Source organism: Triticum aestivum, chromosome 3D (genome assembly GCF_018294505.1).
Source record: "Triticum aestivum cultivar Chinese Spring chromosome 3D, IWGSC CS RefSeq v2.1, whole genome shotgun sequence".
NCBI lineage: Eukaryota > Viridiplantae > Streptophyta > Magnoliopsida > Poales > Poaceae > Triticum > Triticum aestivum.
Window position 1 is genome coordinate 583,333,130 of NC_057802.1, and position 10,957 is coordinate 583,344,086.

A 10,957-nucleotide genomic window follows, 5' to 3' on the forward strand; every position below is an offset into this window, starting at 1 on the left:
TAAAAGCCTTCATTTTGCACAGCAGGTGTTATCTTTAATTAGAGCATCTTCAACGGCCGCATAAAAATTTCACGTCCAATAAAAGTTTTAGCGCGCCACTGTAGCACTTTTAATGCGCCCGGAACAACATTGTTTTAGCAGATGTCCAAAAACACGCGCCCAAAACGCAGACGGTGCAAATTGTGAAGCACGCGTAATCCGGAGTCCAAAATATGTCGCACGCGATAGCATTTTTCAATGCGCGCCCTAAATCTTTTAGCGCTACAGCATCTGCTGGAGCTGTTCGGCGCCAAAATAAATAAATTTTTAATACGCGGAGCTCTTTTTGAGCACCTGTTGGAGATGCTCTTAGAGGATCCTTAATAGAGGATCCTCAACAGTAGCCCAATAATTTGGCGCCTTAAAATTGATTATAGTTGTGACGCACGGTACATGCCTACATGGACATCACACACGAACACAAGGGTTACTTCCGCAGAACCTAAAACAACAAACGAACAAACACTGTAATTACGCAGCGACTCTCTGTATGTGTATGTTCTTCATAGGCACTAGCACCAACGTCTTTTGCCGGCAGTGACCTCGCCGGCCGGTTAGTCGCGGCACATCTCGCAGATCCAGCAGCAGCAGAGTGCCGCCAGGCTGAAACACAACACACCAAATTCAGACACTATATATCAGGCCGGAAATCACTAGCGACAATTAAACGAGTTACAAAGGAGGCGGTATTGGTATCGATCGATGGAGCAGCTAGCTGGTGGTGGTGGTGGGGCGTACGTACCATCCTTCGAATCCCTTCTCGCCCCTGGATTTGGTGCTCCCCCGGCGTGACTTCTTCCCGCCACCACCGGCTTGACGTTGCTCCGCAGCCGCCGACGGGTAGTAACCTGCACACGCACACCAACGGCACACGCATGAGCAAACAAGCCAACGACCTGGGGTATGTGCTAGCCTAGCTGATCTGAACTTCTGAAGGCGACACTGCAGCTAACTGAATCGATGCAGCGAATCCAGCGACAGTTTCAGTCATAAGCATGGTTTTAAATAGCCCGCTATAGTACGCTATAGCGTTTGAAAAAGGTCATGTGCTAAGGGTCATTTGTCCAAACACATGAGAAAACATTTTAAATAGCGTGCTATAGTATCGCTATATCACGCTATAGCATTTAGAAGAGGTCCGCCGCATGGAGGTCGAAAATAACGAGATTGATTAACCTGGGGGTGGTGGCGGAGCCTGGTTGTTCCTGTCGTTCTCCATCACCTATCTATCTATCGATCAACCACCTCCGACGTGCGCGTGCGTGTCCGGCGAGCGATCGACCGATGGTTTCAGCTGGATGATGATGGGCGCTTCTCTGCTCTTCTCGACACCCCAATGTCCTAGGCTCCTAGCTATATATACAGCCCGCCAGCAACAGGCACGCGGAGAGGACATAGATAGAGCATAGTAGATACTCCCCCACCTTTCCACACCAGGCCACGCGGTTGCGAATGGACCATTAGCCGGATTCGATTCGGAGTGACTCGACAGCACGTCCCTTTACGAGCTTGACGAATGGAAAGTGTGCTGCTCGAATCAATGGCCGAGGTTTGTTTGGAAGATTGTGAGACACACTAGCAGACTAGCTACTGATCGACATGGTAGGCAGGTACAATGATCGAGAAGCTAGCCGGCCATGCACGGGTTGGTGCAAGGGTTCGACCGCGCCGTTGCCGGCTAGCTGGCCGGAGAAAGCTAGCTAGAGATCAGATGCAAAGCAACCATGCTCCGGCGCCACTTTCTGACTGGTGTTTCCGGCTCGGCTGTTTGATATTCGCTCATGCCGTGCCTGAAATTTTGGTGATACGACCAGGAAAAAATTATCTTGCTAAATGGAGCGTTCTTTGTCGCGAAAGATCAAGGTGCTGTACAGATATAAGATGACACTATATTCGACTGTGTGACCATAGTGACAGGGAATCATCTTGCTTGGCCAGATCATCAAGGTCGCATCTTGACCGAGGTTGGACACCTTCGTGGCACAACCATATCTCCAAACTATCTGGGTCACCATACCCCCGCCTATATATCCAACTAAAGGAGTACGCGGTCCGGAGAACAACATACCCTAGGAAGGATCAGCAAGCCCTATAGACTCTCGCCCTGAGCAGCGACCAGCACTAGAGATACATTCCGCCACCACTAGCCTCTTGCTAGCCGCTCCACAACAGGCCATGTGCAAACCAAATAGAAAAGTTATATATCTAAAATGATGTGTTGGGTTATTACTTATTACACCATTGCATGGTCACCGCCGAGGGATCTCGACCCTGAGCTCCAGGCCATGAATGCGTAGATTTGCAAATGAAGTTAGGGTGTGTTGGGGAACTTGACCTTGGATACTATGGTCGATGTTTCTCAAGACACTTGTTTTCTCACTCCCAATTTTTAGCTTTATCTTTTCAGTTATAAGTTAGTCGGTGTATCAGGTGAAAACTCAAATTCGATGAAAATCAGAAACCTTCGAGCCCTAACCATCATAAATGGACAGTCTTGATGCGAGGTGGGATGTCGTTCGGACACTGAACATTCCTTTTGCAGAAAGCCCCTTATCCTCTCCCCGTACTGCAGTGACTAAATACGTCTCCTACCTTTGAGCTTGGGTTGCAGCCTTGTAGGTTGGGTAAATCCAATGCTCCGAGGAAAATAAAATCGCAACGCTAGCCGGCGACAGGCGACACGACGACGCTGACCCTCCTTGCGTTAATCCATGTGCACTACAGGACACCCTCACTGATTCTTCTTGTGCATTGTCATGTTGTGATTACGGCTCCTCAACCCTCTCGTAGCTAGCCCAACCTGGCGACCAGCGAGACGACGATGATGCTTAACCCCACATGTTACTACTTCCTCGATAATTTCATCACGGTGCCATCCCGCCTTAACCGCACTCAAGCGGCCTCGCGCATCTCCTGCCACGCTCTGTCCCCTCCCGTAATCATTTTCTGTGAAAATTGGTTCAAACTGATTGAATGATGAACTTCCGATTCAAATTGAAAATAACATCAGATTCCATTTGTAACCAAATTAAGGAACCAATTTTGTGAGAGGATTTGGTATCATCCATTGGTACCGAGAACGAAGAGTCATAGCCGTTGTGCAGGTTCAATTAAGAAAGGGAGAAATTCAGCTATGCATCTTCAATCACGTGAGAACCTCTTAGTCAAGCATGCTTGACTTAGAGTATTATTAATTGGGCAAGAAGTGTGCTGAAAAATATTTGTGTTGCCGTGCGTAACTACAACCAATTTGTAAGTAGTTGGGGGTGGTACACCATTGCATGGTAACCGCCAAAAAATGTGTCTATGAATTTTGCAACATAAGTCTAGCCAGCAACAACGAATTTCAATCATCAGATTCCTGATTTTAATCGGCCTCTTCTTCCAGTATTTTACCGTATGATCAAACATAATTTTCTTTGCCGATGGCTTCATCAGCTAATTCTTTTTAAGTTTATAAATGTGGAATATTGTTTTGGTCGATATATAGAGCTAACATGTGGGTGTACCAATGAGCCATGATTTATAGCCCTTGTAGCACAAAGACAACGATTGGCAATGTAAAGATTCGCCGGTATTTATGATCTATGTGCAAACTGGTACCGCCTTGGTCTTTAAAAGGTGCCCCCTCCTTCTTATGTCTCTTCACATATGTCTTCACAGAGATAGCGCCCAAATATACCACTTTGTGTGTAACATGGAGCTGGTCATCATCTAGATTGGTTATATAATCTACAAATTCTTGTATGAGATCTTAAAATTAAATACCATGTCAGGATTTCCTCTCGTCCTCATTACATCGGAGTAGGAGGCATGAGGAACTTTGTAAAATCAAAGTCCAAGCTCAGAAGTGCAAAATTCTGCCATGATTTATTTTCAATTGGTACGAAAGCTACCAAAAGAACCTTGAGCTCAACGCCCCTGCTCAATGGCTCAACAATTTTCCTCATCCATTACTAATATATTTTGTGTGGTGCCTATCTCCTCACCCATACATGTATGTATGGATCAATAAAATTATCCACAAGAAAAAAATGTAGTTCCCTTGCTTCTAAACAGGGCTTGAAATGCGTAGATTTTGGCATGAAGTTAGGGTGTGTTGGGTGAACGTGACATTGGATACTAGGTCAATGGTTTTCATGACACTTGTTTTCTCTCTCCCGATTTTTAGCTTTATCTTTTCAGCCATAAGTTAGGCGATGTATCAGGTGATATCTCAAATTCGATGAAAATCTCAAAACTTTGAGCCTAACAACCAGATGATGGGTGGGCAGTCTTGATGCAAGGTGGAATGCCCTCCAGCCACTGAACATTCTTTTGCAGAAAGCCTCCTATCTTCTCCCCGTACTACAGAGAATAACTAGGTCTCCTACCTCGAGCTTGGGTTGCAGACGGGGTAGATCCAATCTCTCGACAAAAATAACATCCCAGCACTAGCCAGCGACCAGTGAGAGGCGAGACGAAGACGCTGACCCTCCTCTGCATTAATCCCCCTACATGACACCCTCATTAATTCTTCCAATGCGTTGTCATATCGTAACTGCGGCTCCCTGACACTCTCGTAGCTAGCCCAATGTGGCGACAATCGAGACGACACCGCTGGTCAACCCCACGCGTCGCTTCATCCTTGATGGTTTCATCATGGCGCCATCCCACCTTAGACTGCACTCAGCCAGGGGTAGCGAGAACCAAGAATCGTAACCTTGCGAAGGGCCAATTAAAGAAGGGACAAATTTAGCTTGTACTAATAAGATGCATAGTCTTCTTTTCTGGAAGCAATCACGTGAGAACTCTTAGTTAAGCATGTTTGATTTAGAGTATTATTGGGCACCAAGTGTGCTGAAAAAGATTTGTGTTGTCGTACGGAACTACTACCAATTTGTAAGCAATTGGGTTGTTACACCATCGCACGGTCACCGTCAAAAAATGTATCTACGAATTTTGCAACACAAGTAGCTAGCAACAACGAATTTCAATCACCGAATTCCTGAATCTAATCGCTCTCTTATACCAATATTTTAGCGTATGATCAAACAAAATTTTCTTTGCCAACGATTTCAGCTGCTAACTCCTTTTTACCTTTTTTAAATGTGGAATAATGATTTGGTCAATCTATAGAGCTACATGTGGGTGTACCGATATGCCATGATTTATAGCCCTTGCAGCACAAACACGGCGATTGCAATCTAAAGATCTGCTGGTATTTATGATCTATGTGCAAACGGGCACCTTCTTGGTCTTTAAAAGGTGCTCCCTCCTTCTCCGATGTCTCTTCACATATGTCTTAACATAGATAGGGTCGAAATATACCACTATGTGTGTAACATGGAGCTGACCATCATCTAGATTGGTTATATAACCTTCTAAACTCTTCTATGAAATCTTAAAATAAAATACCCAGGACACGATTTCTTCTCGTTCTCAGTACATAGGAGTAGGAGGCATGAGGAAGTTTGTAAAATCGAGGTCAGGGCTAAGAACTGCGAGATTCTACCATGATTGATTTTCAATCGGTGCGTAAGCTACTGAAAGAACCTTGGGCGCAACGTTCATACATAGTGGCTCAACATTTCTCTTGGTCCGACTACTCTCGTCCATTGCTTGCATAATATATTTTGTGTGGTGCCAATATTTTCATCCGTATGGATGAATAGAACTGACCACAAGAAAAAGCGGTAGTTCCCTTGCTTCTAAACAGGGGAAATGGACTGGCCTAACTTGTCCGTGCGATACTGCGTGGTGTGATGGATTGATTAGTTGATGCATGAATGGTTGGTTTCACATCTATCGGATGGCTAGTTTATCAGCTCCACCTCCCTTTTGTTGGAGCGCCGCAGACAAAATATTATTTCATGTAATTCACGAAGCTATGTTTTCTTTGAGTCAAATTACGAAGCCATGTGTCGCGCGAGAGAGACCAGTGGGCCGACCCAGTAGCATTCTTCACTTTGTTTCTTTTTTATGTTAATTTTCCTTTTCCATTTTAAACTTTTAATTTTCATTTTTTGAAAGTTTGTTTTGAACAGAAATGTTTCAACGGGTATTTGAATTTTTTACCATGTATTCAGAAAAAACTTGAAAACTTGTGTTTGAAAAAAATGTTAAACATGTATTTGAAAATATTTAATGTACATAAAATGAATGTTTCAGATGTATACGAAAATGTACAATGTGTATGAAACAAATAGATATAAAAACATGTATTTGAAAATAATGTTAATCATTGCATTTGAAAATTTTAGATATGTATAAAAATATTCCTTATGTATACGGGAAAATTTACAATACATATGAAAAGGGTAGAAATCATTTTCTTAAAAGTTTAACCATTTATTTTAAAAATCTTAAACATGTATAAAAATTACGTTTCATACGTATACGAAAAATGCACAACATGTATGTAAAAAGTTAGACATCAAAAACATCTATTTTTGGGAAAATGTTAATCTTTTATACAAAGAATGTAGACATAAAAACATAAATTCTAAAAAAGTGTATTTGAAATTTTTTAAAGATGTATATTCTTAATGTATACAAAAAAGTTGACATGTGTTAGAAAACAAAAAAAAGGGAAAAACGCGAAGTAAACCGATCAAAACAGTGGAACAAAGTGAAAACAGAAGAAAATCAGGAAAGAATCGGCTGTTGGGGCTCCCGCCACGGGGTTTTTAGTGTTTGGGCAGCTGCTAATGGTGATGCAAATAACAACCACGTGTAGCAATTTTTTAGGCAGGGCCTAATTTCTTTTGGGAACCATAAAGCTATAGCGCTATTGTTGGAGGCGTTTGATTTATACTAGTACAAATGCCCGTGCGTTGCATCGGGCGATAAATGTGACAGGACTTGCTTCATGGATACTTTTTTGCCACTTTATATGTTTAATTTAAATAAATTTTGAATGTGAAAATTTCCTTGTTTTTATTAAAACTTAATATTTTCATTTAAAATGTAAAACCTTTTGAAGAGTAGTATAAAAATTATGTAAATCGGCACATTTCTCTATAATATATTTTTATGTAAATTAATTATTTCTATTTTACATTTTGAATTTTTTGTAGTTAGTAGTGCTTTTTGGCTGTTTTTTAAGTGTTTTTAAAAAAGCACGAACATATTTGTTGAAACATCAGAAATAAGGTTACACCGAGTATTTATTTTTGAACTTTGTAATTTGGACCTATCCTAACAATGTTTGTGATGACCTATTCGGCTCCTAATTTTCATTTCATCCTATTAAAAAGTATCAACTTTTTTTTGTTCAGTAAAACATGAATTTTTATTACTTTGAGTAGGTTTTTTAGATTTTCAAGAATAATTTGAAAATTTTAATATTTTTATGGTGAAAGATTTTTTTTTGGAATATTATATTGCATGTCTTATTTATTTAGCACTACTTTTGTGTTTGGTCCATTGTTTTTTTTTTGAAACTATGGTCTTGAGAGCGTTTGTGTTATAGCAAAAGAGCCCGTGCGTTGCAACGGGAGAAAAAACACACGACACACTCTTAACCGAATAACCATCACTCAAGACCACAATAGGTCCATCTCCTTTATTTTAGCGACGCATCATATTTGTGTTGCCGCTTATCCTTCTTCTCACCCTCGCCGACGGTGGCCTTAGTGTTCACACAAACCAAAACATGTTAGATTGTGGTTAATCCTGAGACGTCTCTCTCTCCCTCTCTCCTCCCTCTCCCTCTCTCCTCCCTCTCCCACTCTCTCGCTTTCTCTCAAAAAAGTTTGCTTCCAAAACAATATTTAAAAAATATTTAACAGGTAAAATTAACATCATATATAGATTTCATACATTTTTCTAATCAAATTTCATATATAACATATTAAAATCGGAGTTACGGTTTAAAAGATACGTATAATTTAGAAAACCATTTGTTTGAATTAAATATCTTTCAAAATAATATTTATAAATACTTAACAGGTTAAAATAATCTTATATTCATATTCTACATATTTTTCTAATCAAATTTCATATATAACATGTTTAAATCGGAGTTACGGTTTAAAAGATATGGATGGTTTAGAAAAGCTTTTGTTTGACTTAAATATGATCTGCGGATGCAATACCTAAAAAGTCAAGGGGGTTTTTGAAAAACTGTAAAATAACGGTTCGGTGTGATTTAAATCTGGACCGCGGGTTGATTTCATGAAAACGCAGGAGCTTTTTTGCAAATTGGCGCGACGGACGGGCCGAAACCCTACGTGCTTTATTATTAGGTAGAGATAGAGATAGAGATAGAGATTGCACCAAAAGACTGAAAAGACAGTTTTTTTGGGCATTTGGAACGGCTATTTTTTTAGGAACGATGCTGAAGATGCTCTTCCTCGTAGTAAGCACTCTGTTTGTGTTTATTTAATCCACATATTAGCTTTGATTGAAGTCAAACTTTATTAAGTTTGACAAAGTTTATAAAAATAATATAATCATTTAGAATCGCAAATATATGATGTAAAAATATATTCATGATGAATCTAAATTGTATTGATTTGGTATTGTATATATTACTTATCCGGAAAAAAAGTATTGTATATGTTACTATTTTTTATAAATAAACTTAGTTAACGTTGATGAAGTTTGACTTTAGACAATACGATTGCAGATGAGGAGTCAATGATGCGCACTCAAAGGCACCTTAACTAAATCCATTCAGTTCAGTATGGTGCGTACGCACGTCAGCATATTTCGGACACACGGATAACACGGGACGATCGACGCGGACACGCACGGTACATGGACATCACCACACGCACGTGTGCTGGGTTATTTCTGCAGAACCTAAAACAACAAACAAATACTGTAATCAAGCAACAACTCTCTGTATGTGTACCTTCTTCACCAACGGCAGAGACGTCGCCGGCCGGTTAGTCGCAGCACATCTCGCAGATCCAGCAGCAGCACAGCGCCGCGAGGCTGCAAAACACACACCAAATTCAGACACTGGCCCCCCGTCCTTCCCCCGTGCGGCGGCGCCGCCCCGCACCGGGGAGCCCCCGCCTTCCTCCTACAGCCTCGCCCGACCTCCGCTCCCCTCCGCCGCCGTCGCCCGGGGCGTCACAGGGCAAAGCCCTTGTGGCGTGGCGGCCGCGGCGGTTTTCTCCTCGGATCGCGATCTGGTTGGGAGGCGGCGCTCCTTTCTGGCCAGATCGGCGGCCGCGCAGATCGGCAGCGACATGGAAGTGGTGCGTGCGGCGGCGGCGGTGGAGGACGGCACCATCAATGGCGGATCTGGCCTTGACAGGCTATTTCGTTGTGCTACCGATCGCAATCGCCGTCAGCAGTGCACTGCTCCTGGACTTGATCTACAACACGAGAATGTCTGGGGCGCCGGCCCTAGGCTTGTTGGTGGTGGCCTTCTTCTTCGTCGGAGTTGGTCGGCCGGCTGGCTGTGCTCGCATGGTCATGGCGGTGGAGGTCGCAGTGGCCGGCGGCGGAACATGGCCGGTGGCAGTGGCAATGTTCTGTCTGGATCCCGGGGCGGCGGCCCTGGAGGGTGGCGGCCGGTGAAGCTGGGGCTTTCCGCGGAGGCATGGCGTGGTGCAGTCCCTGTCCAAGGCGGGTCTGTGACGGCGATCTGATCTACGGATTGGTTCGGATCAGAGACGGTGACGAGCACGCGGGATCCATCTTGGCGGCTCTCGCGGCTTGGCGAGGCGGGGTGAGAGCCCTCCTCCTAGGCTCCAGTGGTGGCACACTCAGGCAGTGGCCGGTGCGCCAGGGCTCCTACGGTGGCACTGCTGTTGCGGTTGGTCGCCGGATCTAGGCGGCTAGATCCGGGGCTTTGAAGGTAGTCGAGACGATGCACAGGTTATCGGGTGGACTACTTGGGACGGATCCGGGTGAAAACCTGGTCTTCGGTCGATGGCCGGAGCCGGTGATGACGATGTCCTTATCATCATTTCCTTCATGAAGGCATCATCGAGGTGAAGCTCCCAGCTCCACTCAATACCTCCGGGGGAAGCCCTAGATCAGCTGATCGGATGTTGGCGGCAATCATGTGTCGTTACCCCCTTGGGGGCGGCATTCTTGGAGGTGCACTCGTTCTCGCGGGACCAGCGGACGGCTTTTTTGGTGGAGCGGTGCTTCATCCTACACATTCATGACGACAGATCTCGACAGTGTGGCGCAATACAGATTCGGCGTTCGATGTGCGAGGATGGACTTGCGCAGGAGGTCGACGCTGTCTGGCGTCGTGGTGGCGTCGATGGCAGAGAGACCTGGCACGGTAGATGCAATAGTACAGCTCTGAAGATGGATTGGTGGCAGGTGGCTGCGGCGGCCTCATACCCGGCAGGCGTCCTGGTTGAGGAATACGCCGGACTGGTAGCACTAGTAGAAAAAGGGTCAAATATGAGACACATTAGTCCCGGTTTGAATTTGAGACGGCACTAATGTGTCCATTAGTGCCGGTTGCAACGGCTAGGCAGGAGGAGATCATTAGTACCGGTTCGTAGCGAACCTTTAGTATCGGTTCATGCCACGAACCGGTACTAAAGAGGCTGGGGCCCGGCCAGCCCCTTTAGTACCGGTTCGTGGCATAAACCGCTAGTAAAGAGGTTGTGGCAGGCTATTTTTAGTCCCACGTCGCTCCCCTAGCAAGATTTTTACCACCTTAAATATGTTACTTCTCAAACTATCACAAGCACTTGGTCTTCATTTGAACTCTATGTGCAGAATTTGTGGTCGCAATATGAGTCTTCACTGGTTTCTAAACCGTTGAGGACTCATGTTGACAATTCAGATTGTACACAAAAAGATCATTGATAATAAATGTATTTTTGATGTATATTTTTACATGTTTACGCCCTCACTCTCTCCACTCACTCGGTCTCCCCCTCAATCACCCCGCGCCGGTCCTCACCCGCCGGCCATCCCTCACTCTCTGCTGACATGTTTACGCCCTCACTCT

At 44.1% G+C, this 10,957-nt stretch overlaps 1 long non-coding RNA gene across 1 annotated transcript; it reads right to left on the reverse strand.

Annotated features, from left to right (window-relative positions):
- Nucleotides 1-372: 372 nt before the first annotated feature.
- On the reverse strand, nucleotides 373-1,355 carry LOC123080691 (uncharacterized). Its single transcript, XR_006438517.1, has 3 exons — nucleotides 1,216-1,355; nucleotides 782-887; nucleotides 373-642 (listed from the first exon to the last, which is right to left on the reverse strand). It is a non-coding gene; the product is annotated as an uncharacterized lncRNA (long non-coding RNA).
- Between the last annotated feature and the right edge of the window lie 9,602 nt (nucleotides 1,356-10,957).